Below are 10,721 nucleotides of genomic sequence, written 5' to 3'. Positions count from 1 at the left end.
CTAATTGGCCTTATACAAGGTGAGTCCTTTAAAATAGGTCCCATGGATACAGAGTACACATGTTCCACGGAGCCTCTTTTACAAGACTCACCCTCTACAAGTTTACTTTGCAAATCCCCTGCTCTCATGTAAGTCACTGAGCTCAGCGCTACAAGCCCCACCAGCAATGCTGTTATTATATTTCTCCAAGCCAGCTGGAAAAAGAGATGGGGCCTTTTCAGGTCTGGTGTCAAAATTGTAGCGTATCCTCCGGTGGAGATCTGATGCGCTCTCTCCCTCTGCCTCTCTCTGTCCACTTCTAGGTTGGTGGAAGCTTATGCCACCCCTCCACTATGTCTATGTCACGGCTAAAAATTGGCCACTGTTTCTTTAATGCTAAAAGAACTAAGTCAGCATGAGTCAGCTGCCTACAATGACTCATGCAATCTTTCACCAAATTGTACCTGTATATATAGAGTGGTCAATGTTAGTGTTTGGTGTGGGTTGGTTGGTAGGTAGGTAGAAAGCTGGTTGCATTTGGTGTGTGTAAAAGCTGTCAGTCGTGGTTGGAGAAGATGACTTTTAAGAATAAAAGCAGCATTCTGCAAAGTACTCTTTCTTAAGGACTCTTTGTGCCAACTAGGGTCTGAGGACCAGGCAAAGGAGGTCAGAACCTTTTTCTTTTACAATCACTGACAGTCTAAACATGTGAGACGCTGTTTTAAAGGGCAGTGTTTAAACATATTGGATTGGTTTCTTGCTGCTGTTATCTTTAGTATTGCCTCACGTTTTGTATCGGTTTAACTTTGTATTGGTTTCATATTAGGCTGCATACTTTTGGGGGTTTTGCTTGATTGTTTTAAACAGAAAAGCAGGGTAAAAATTGATGACGGTGACAAGGTGTCACATTTACGGGATGGCCATAATGAAGTCCTGAAATATCTAACATTTTGAAAATAAACTGAAGGAATTTTCCCATGGTCAGAGAGAAAACCTGGGTTAACCTAGGAAAAGAATTGTTCCTTCCTGATCCTAACTGTTGTGGTTTCATCACAGGACTTCCTTCCTCATGAGCAATTGGAAAATGTCTGCTGTCTTTGCATCTCTTCCTAACATTTGAACAGCGACTGGGGTAGCTGTATCCTCACAACATTCCTTTTTTCTATCCTGAATCTATTTTTTAAAAAATAAAGTTCTGCAAAATGTATGCCCTGCTCACATCGTGGACCAGAGAAAAGCCAGCTCTGGAGCATGCCTATTGGTTAGCATCTGTGATATCAGTAAAAACCAGGGCCTTTTTTATATAGGTAGAAAAAAAGGTGTCAGTACTCACCATAAAGTTGTTACAGTAAGTGCCACACTTTTGACATTTGGGGAAAGAGGTGCCTGTACTGCGTGCCCTTGAGCACCCCAGAAAAAAAGCAGTGGTAATAACTGTCGTCTCCTCCATTCTGAGTGCCTGGAACAATTTGCGACCAATTTTTAAATGATTGTGCATGGTCTTCTCAAATGAAGAATGAACAAATAAAATGCATATCACTTTAAAAAGTAAAGAAAGAAAGGCCCACCAGGGCATGACCCAGTCAGAAGCCAAAGGTGTAAATTTGACACACATGGAGCCAGGTCTGTAACGTTAGCGAAGCACCCAGCAAATTGGCAGCAGGTGTGCAGACACTCCTCTCACAGTGTGTACAAGGAAGAGTGCAATGCACTTGGCTCCTGGGTGGGACTGGAGTCCTTTGAGTTGCACAATTTGGGCAAAGGCGCTTAGGGATTTAATCTAAGGGCGGAACTGAAACACCAGCTACATCTCTCTCTGGAAGATTACTGGAATACCACTTCCTACCCCTCTTCAGCTTTATGCATTGATTTCCTTGGTCTGATGAGCTTCAGATAGTATTGTTATGATCTGGGGGCGAGGGAGGAAGTAGGCTGTTTGTGAGATCCTTCTAATCCCTGGATCCAGCCAATGTTAAAATATAAACCAGGCTAGCTTCCTGTGTTGAGGTGATAACCTGGGTGATGGCTCATTAGAATGGTAGAGTTGGAAGGGATCCCAAGGGTCATCTAGTCCAACCCCCTGCAGTGCAGGAATCTCAGCTAAAGCATCCATGGCAGATGGCCACCCAACCTCTGCTTAAAAACCTCCAAGGAAGGAGAGTCCACCACTTCCTGAAGGAGATCATCCCATTGCCGAACAGCACTTACTATCATAAAGTGTTTCCTGATGTTTAGTCTTGGAACTTGAAGCCATTGGTTTGAATCCTACCCTTCAGAGCAGGAAAAACAGGCTTGTTCCCACTTCCATGTAACAGCCCTTGAGACATTTGAAGATTGGCTATCATATCTCCTCTCAGTCTCTTCTTTTCCAGGCTAAACAGACCCAGCTCCTTTGACCATTCCTCATAAGGCTTGTTTTCCAGATCCTGGATCATCTCGGTCCCCCTCCTCTGTACACGTTCTGGCTTGTCAACATCTTTCTTAAATTGTGGTGTCCAGAACTGGAGACAGTACTCCAGGTGTGGTCTGACCAAGGCAGAAGAGAGTGGGACTATGACTTCCCTTAATCTGGGCACTAGACTTCTGTTGATGCAGCCTAGAGTAGCATTAGCTCTTTTTCACTGCCAGACTCTAGTATGACAAAGGAACTCTTCCAAGGATGGACCAAGGCAGATGAAGGAGTGAGCTTGATTCTCAATGGATGGGGTCACCAGGGCGAAACAAATCAGTTTAGCATTCACTCTCTCTCAATGGGGTTACTTTCTTCCTTAGAGCCATGGTTTGGCCATGGTGAGGGCACAATGACTCTCCATTCAAGGTGGCCTCAGGAAAACCTGCTCTTTAATGCTAAATCAGAACAAATGGCAATTGGGTTTCCTGCAGATTTTTTTGCAGGAAAGCAACGGGGGGGGGGGGAGCAAAAGCCCTCAGACTTTAAACCTGTGCCTAGAAGTGTGGATGAGCTCTAAGAAGATCTGAGACTTTGAATATCCTCATGAATGAATATGTTGCCTGTGCACCATCCCTTGCCTTCTTTGCCTTATAATGCAGTGTCAGTAGAGGCTAAGCAAAAATGGAATGGTGTTACTTGACTTACCTCCAGTATGTTCTTATTAAGGTAGAACAAAGACTGGCACCAAAACAATGGTGTTGGATGACCATATTTTGTACAGTCTTGCAAGAAAGTTTTCTGCAGAAACTTCTCTAGAGGTCTGGTTTATTGCTTGGTATATATACCAAGAAATGGTATATATACAAACTCCTGCCAACCATTTTCAACACCAGTTGCTTCCAACTCACAAAGCTCTCATAAAACAGTGCAGATGGCAAAGAATTTGATGGGCGATTTTGCATCATTATTCCTCCCCACTTAAGCTTGGCACAAAAGATCTGAGCCTTATTCTTTCAACAGTTAAAGTCTAGAGTTCAGAAAAGTTATGCTGTGGTTAAATTAACATGTAGGCACCTGGTATGACTCTTATTGTGACCTAATAAGTGACTGCAAACACAAGGGGAGGGGGGCGCTATTACACAAGGCGGCTTATTGCTCTAACGGCAGCTGCGCATGGAGAAGCCAAGGTGGAAGGCAGCCCAGGATGTCCTCCTTGCTGGTCCTGTCTGCAGTCCCAGTAGCTGGCCACATGGTCATACACTGCGCCACCCAGGAAAAGCGCTGCTTCAGCCCTGCATGCTCAAAATCCCCACAAAAGAGTTCTCCCACTCTTCCTCACAAGGAGGGTTGATAAGCAACACCATTTAATGTTCTCCAGATGAGCCTGTCCGATGAGACAGAGTGGGTGGCCTACTACAGACTCATACTTACTAAATGTTACTTAAAATGTTACTTTGGAACATTTTAAGCATTTTTGCCAATGGTTTATGCGCTACCTTCTTATGTCTCAGAAATACCATGCAATTTCACTGGGCTTCCTTCAAGTATAACCAAGGGCTCCATCCTGTCCCGAGGGGCTTACAATCTTTAATTTGACACAGGGAGGGAACAGAGGAAGGTTGAGGTCCGGGGTGTATCCTGAGTCCTGCTGCGAGACATAAGCCAGGGTCTGTGAGTTTAGACTTTGGGATTCCTTGACATTTCCCATCTGTAATCTCTTCCTCCCTTTTTGCAATAGGGTAATGAAGGTGATTCTATTAGAATTCCCAAGTGAATGTCCAGCAGGGAGGGAGGGGGAAGAGAGAGAGTGGAATTCTGGTGGAGACGGAAGGTTGGAGGAGGCTGGGAAAGGGAGAGTGAATGTTGGGGGGAGGCAGCTGAGAGTCAGTTGAGAGCGGTGGGTCCTAGAAGGGGGGGACCTGAAGCTGGGCTGGGCAGCTCTTCAGGATCAGTAGTCCAGTCATAGGATCAAGTGTGCCCATCAGTGACCATGAGAAGGAACTCTGAAGGTAGGAGGAGCTCTGAGGCCCAGAGGAGATGAGTGGCATAGAATTATTATTACTGTATTATTATTATTATTATTATTATTATTATTATTATTATTAGCATCACCCACCACAGGTGCATGTGTCTTGGCTCCGTGGCTTGACTTGTCCACAGCTGTTGACATCTTGGCAGGTCCTCAGCTGTGGTCCCCATATGATATTTTCCGTTGTTAATAACGGGTTGCTTACAAGGTTGTACCAGATGGTCTTTCCATGCCTCTATTCTCTTTACTGTAAGGCTGCGTTCACGTCACACCTTGAAATCACGGGGTCCTTCCATTAAAATGGCAACATACACACTCACTGATGCTAAACACGTTCTAGATCTTTTTAAAGGGAATGTCCCAAAGTTTCAGGATCTTGCCCCTGTGTGGAAGGGGTTTTAACAGGAAGGAGAGGATACATTAATTGAAATTTATCTCTCCAGATACCCACAAATGTGAGCCAAACAGAGTTTTTAAATCCCCAAAAGCTTAGGAGTTAGGCTGCAAAACCTTGTTTGGAGCAAGTCCACTTCAGAAAGACCACTTCAGAAAGAATCAGGCAGCAAGCTAAGAAGTTTAAAAATAAGCCTTATTTTATTATCATGCATTGATTCACAGCAACAGTAGCTGTAAAAACTATGTCGGCAAAATACTTTCTGGATTTGTTTTTTTTTTATAATAGTTTTTATTAATTTTCCAATTTTTACAACAAAACCACACCAAACAAAACACACAACAACAAACACAGACAAAACATACATTTTGCTTTCTTAACCTCATTTTCATAAGCCTCTTTTCTCAGACTTCCCCATAAAAAGGTAAAGGTAAAGGTACCCCTGCCCGTACGGGCCAGTCTTGACAGACTCTGGGGTTGTGCGCCCATCTCACTTAAGAGGCCAGGGGCCAGCGCTGTCCGGAGACACTTCCGGGTCACGTGGCCAGCGTGACATCGCTGCTCTGGCGAGCCAGAGCCGCACACGGAAACGCCGTTTACCTTCCCGCTGGTAAGCGGTCCCTATTTATCTACTTGCACCTGGAGGTGCTTTCGAACTGCTAGGTTGGCAGGCGCTGGGACCGAGCAGCGGGAGCGCACCCCGCCGCAGGGATTCGAACCGCCGACCTTTCGATCGGCAAGTCCTAGGCGCTGAGGCTTTAACCCACAGCGCCACCTGCGTCCCAGACTTCCCCATACCTTCCCCTTTTTGCATCCTAGTTTTCCAGTTTTTCAGCAACCCTTTTAATCAATCAAAATTTAACTTAATCTCATTTCAATTTCACTTTAAATCAAAAAAGAAAGGAAAAAAAAAGATAAGTATAGCTGTAATTATACATCTTCCTCTCCCTTAACACTTTAACATTCCTCAAATTTATAGCAATTTTTAGATATGCTTTAAATTTCTTCCAGTCCTCCTCCACAGTCTCTTTCTCTTGGTCGCGGATTCTGCTGGTCATTTCTGCCAGTCCCATATAGTCAATCACTTTCGCCTGCCATTCTTCCAGCGTGGGTAGCTCTTGTGTCTTCCAATACTTTGCTAGAAGAATCCTTGCTGCCGTTGTGGCGTACATAAAAAAGATCTTATCCCTCCTTGGCACCAGTTGGCCAACCATGCCCAAGAGAAAAGCCTCTGGTTTCTTATGAAAAGTACATTTAAGTACTTTCTTAATTTCATTATAGATCATTTCCCAGAAGGTCTTAATCTTTGGGCAGGTCCACCAAAGGTGAAAGAAGGTACCTTCGGTCTCATTACATTTCCAGCATTTGTTATTGGGCAAATGATAAATCTTCGCGAGCTTGACTGGGGTCATGTACCATCTGTAGATCATTTTCATAATGTTTTCTCTTAAGGCATTACAAGCCGTAAATTTAATACCTGTGGTCCACAACTGTTCCCAGTCAGCAAACATAATATCATGGCCTAAGTCCTGTGCCCATCTAATCATAGCTGATTTAACTGTCTCATCAATTGTACTCCACTTCAACAGCAAGTTATACTTTCTTGATAAGTTCTTAGTAAAATACTTTCTGGATTTGAAGGGTACACCCCTAAAACTGGAGATTAATAAATGGTAGGGGTTTGAGGATTTGAAGTATTGAGGGGAAGATTGGAGGCCAGTGGGAAAGTGCAGGCTCCAATTTCTTTCCAAGCCAGGGCCTCACCTGGGATAGAGAGAGGAACATGCTAAAAGGAGTTGCTGGCCCATCGGAGAGCCAGGGAGAGATTCCTTGGACCCCAGGGCTGCCCTGCTGTGAAGAACAAGCCCCTCTTGACAAGACCCTGCTGTCAGATGCGGATTCCCTCCATGCAGACAGAAAGTGGCAATAGGAGAATAAAGCATATTTCTGGAGCTCCGACCGTCTTTGTGTCTCCGGTCTTCCAAGGAACATGGACCCTGGGTGAGTGTCTGGACCCCCTGGCGTTGGTTATGTAAATGTCAGTTTTGGTACAAAAGTTGGGGGTGATGAACTGACATTTACATAACCAACGGCAGGCACATGCAGAAGAGGTATGTCTGCATCCAACACGGGTCCAAGAGAGAGGGGAACACAGTGCAATACAGTGGTACCTCGGGTTATGTACTTAATTCGTTCCGGTGGTCCATACTTAACCTGAAACTGTTCTTAACCTGAAGCACCACTTTAGCTAATGGGGCCTCCTGCTGCTGCCGTGCCGCCGGAGCACAATTTCTGTTCTCAACCTGAAGCAAAGTTCTTAACCTGAAGCACTATTTCTGGGTTAGCAGAGTCTGTAACCTGAAGTGTATGTAACCTGAAGCGTATGTAACCCGAGGTACCACTGCATACTCCTTTCTTTCCAGGAGAGCGGACCTCACACAGAGCCCTGTCAATTGCATTTCTAAGGTCCAAGCCCCTTCCTGTCCACAATGCAGCTCTGCGGACTTAGCCCCTTTTCAAGCTGCAGGAGCCCCCAATGGATGGTGTGTACACACCTTTGGTTTTAAGAGAAAGGCGTCTGGCGGGCTTCAGCTTGCACAGGGCAGGAGCATAGCGAGATTTATTTTGTGTTATTTCTTTGCACAATCGCTGCATGTGCCCCTTGAGAATGGGTTCCTGCCCCGAGGGGCTTACAATCTTTAATTTGACACAGGGAGGGAACAGAGGAAGGTGGAGGTCCAGGGTGTATCCTGAGTCCTGCTGCGAGACATAAGCCAGGATCTCTGAGTTTAGACTTTGGGATTTCTGGACATTTCCTATCTGTTATCTTCTTCCTCTGCTTTTATTTTCCTTTCTGTCTCCTAGCTCTGAAGATAGGTAGGCCGCAGAGGCTCCTGTGGCTCTGTGAAAAGAAAGAAGGGGAGGACGCCACGTGTAAAAATGGTATTTTGGAAGTTGTGGAATCCATTCCCCTCATGTGCCAGGAGGTTGTGGCGCCAACCTGAGCGAATCAGGGCTGGGGTGGGGGGGCAGGCCAGGCTCGCCCCAGCCCCTCGCCCCCTCCTTTTGAGCCAGGGGCCAGGCCATGGTGTGCCCAGGCAGGAGCAGCGAGCGTCAGCAGCCAGTGGTGGCGTGGGCATGGCCAGCAGGGCAGGGGTGCTTGTTCTGCTGCCCCACACTTTCCAGGGATAGGTCTGCACTTTCCCGGTCTGTGTCTGAGTGCTGTGTCCCCCCCCCCCCCTTCCTCAGGAAAACCTGCTCTTCAACCCTGAATCAGAACAAATGGCAATTCTGCTTTCCACAGATTGTTGTTTGATCCAATTCAGCAGTAAAGAGAGGATTTTCAGGGTGAAAGCAGCAGGACAAGCCCCCAAAGCACTTGGACCTGTGCCTAGAAATGCAGAGCAAAGTTTAAGTGTGGATGAGCCCCAAGACTACTGTCTACTCACTTCAATAAATCCCGTTGAATTCTCCCAGGTAGGTGGGATTAGGATTACAACCTAAACTGGGATCCAGTCCTACAGCTCCAATCCTATGCTCACTGATCTTGGAGTAAGCTCTACTGAAGTCTGTGGGACTTGATTTTGTGCTGGTATGTATATGAGTGCCCTGTAAGTTACGGTACTTTTGTGTCTATACGCATAGGATTGCCCTGTAAACATTGCCTTGTTTGGTTTTCAGGCTTACAGGAAGCTGTTCAGAGAACCTTCATTTTTTGGGTGGTTTGTAAATATTGTAGATCAATCAATCAATCAATCAATCAATATTAAACATCAAATATCATAAGAAAAATGCTGTTACATGTCAGCTGTCAAATACGGGTGGCACTTTCCCTAACGTTTGACAGACCACTTAGTATCTAACAATATTTGACAGGTAAGGAGAAATGATCATTAGTACTTGACAGTCGTCAGCTCCTTAGGAGATTTCACACGTGAAGCCTGCCAGAATTAAAGGAGTCACGAAATGCCAACCAATTCAGAGCTTTTGTAGCTGGCCACCAGGTGGCTCTCAGCCCCTGCTCTGCACCTCCGTTATAGCACTGAGAGTTGTTATTTTGCCACAGCCTGACATCGGGAGTCCTGGCAACCGCAGTCTTTGCAGCTGAATCTGTGTGGCCATTGCTCCCCTTGCAAGTTCCCTTGGCTCCCAGGCATATTTTAAGCATATCATCCCCTGGGACCTTGTGAAGGAACTGAACCTCCATATTTGGGGTGTGTGCCCTGCCTTCTTTCTGTTACACCTACAAGACAGTTTACTTCACTGGAGTTGGAAAAGGTCACTGCCGCCCTTGCAGTAGAGAACCCCACCAAATTCCAAACTCTGCAAAAGCTTCCAGGTTTCCCCTTCTTCGGCACCCCCCCCCCATTGCTCAGGGGCACCCTGAGGTCCTGGCGTGGGCCCCTCAGTCCTTTAGAGGAGCAAGGCTTAGAATCATAGAATCATAGAGTTGGAAGAGACCACAAGGGCCAGCGAGTCCAACCCCCTGCCAAGCAGGAAACACCATCAGAGCACTCCTGACATATGGTTGTCAAGCCTCTGCTTAAAGACCTCCAAAGAAGGAGACTCCACCACACTCCTTGGCAGCAAATTCCACTGTCGAACAGCTCTTACTGTCAAAAAGTTCTTCCTAATGTTTAGGTGGAATCTTCTTTCTTGTAGTTTGGATCCATTGCTCCGTGTCCGCTTCTCTGGAGCAGCAGAAAACAACCTTTCTCCCTCCTCTATGTGACATCCTTTTATATATTTGAACATGGCTATCATATCACCCCTTAACCTCCTCTTCTCCAGGCTAAACATGCCCAGCTCCCTTAGCCGTTCCTCATAAGGCATCGTTTCCAGGCCTTTGACCATTTTGGTTGCCCTCCTCTGGACACGTTCCAGTTTGTCAGTGTCCTTCTTGAACTGTGGTGCCCAGAACTGGACACAGTACTCCAGGTGAGGTCTGACCAGAGCAGAATACAGTGGCACTATTCCTTCCCTTGATCTAGATGCTATACTCCTATTGATGCAGCCCAGAATTGCATTGGCTTTTTTAGCTGCCGCATCACACTTTTAGCTGCTGCGTCACACTTGAGTTCAAAGTTTTGCATTTGAAATGTGGATCCGCTTCTTTGCTTTAAATGTCTCATCCAAAGGTTGGGATGGCCAGATGTAATCGTTCACCCAGCGTGGTCCAGGACAAGGCCACGCGGAGGATGCAAAATGGCAATTGTCAGTTCCGTTCTGGTTTATGTCACAGCAAAAGGATAGCAAGTGAATAGGGAACGTACATTTTCCTCAAGTTGACTTTGCTCAAGTATTCTGCCATGCTAATCCAGATGGAATAATTTTGGAGGAATGGATAGAACAGGCACAACTGCCTCCCCCCCCCCATGTGAAATCAAGAAGAAAAATTCTTAGTGGCAACATCTTATTTCCATAATCTGGCAGCACATTGGCATACCTGCCTCACGTGAGCATGGGGGAAGGCACTAGTAATGAGTAAGTTAGTGAAGAACTCCCTCCGTGTCAGCAATCATTTCTTTTCTTGCTTTCATTCCATGCCTGAAGCAGTGTCCAGGCTGGCAGATGATGTGTTGGTGGAAGTCCCCAGCTAAAAAAATAAAGATATGTGAAAATGACACACATTTCCTTAACATCACATCACACTTTCCACTCCCAAACATTTATCACTTGGGTATTATCAGTGGGTTAATAATGTATTTTCTTACATTTCTTACTCATTTTTAGTATCATCATGGTCATGTTTCGTGAGCAGGGTGTGCCATTTTAGCAGGCAAAACTTAATTTTTGCAAATTTCTTCAGCGAGGGGTCTTAAAAAGATGTTTATGGATGTGAGGAATTCAAACATGCTGTTATTTTTGTGACTAGACAACATTTAGCTTAGTAAGCCTATGTCTGATGAAGAAGCACATGAACTACT

General features: G+C 45.6%; 1 protein-coding gene across 1 annotated transcript in view; it reads left to right on the top strand.

Annotated features, from left to right (window-relative positions):
* The first annotated feature begins 4,269 nt into the window (after positions 1-4,269).
* The window catches only part of FAM107B (family with sequence similarity 107 member B), a 101,751-nt gene continuing 95,299 nt past the window's right edge, over positions 4,270-10,721 (top strand). The window contains exon 1 of the mRNA XM_081927896.1: positions 4,270-4,380. The gene's annotated coding sequence lies outside the window, so the exon portion shown is untranslated. The remainder of the gene's footprint in view (positions 4,381-10,721) is intronic.

The sequence above is a fragment of the Podarcis melisellensis genome, assembly GCF_964234715.1.
Source record: "Podarcis melisellensis genome assembly, chromosome: 10".
Taxonomy (NCBI): Eukaryota; Metazoa; Chordata; class Lepidosauria; order Squamata; family Lacertidae; genus Podarcis; species Podarcis melisellensis.
Note: the sequence above shows the minus strand (reverse complement) of the source record. Positions and strands in the feature narration are given on the sequence as shown.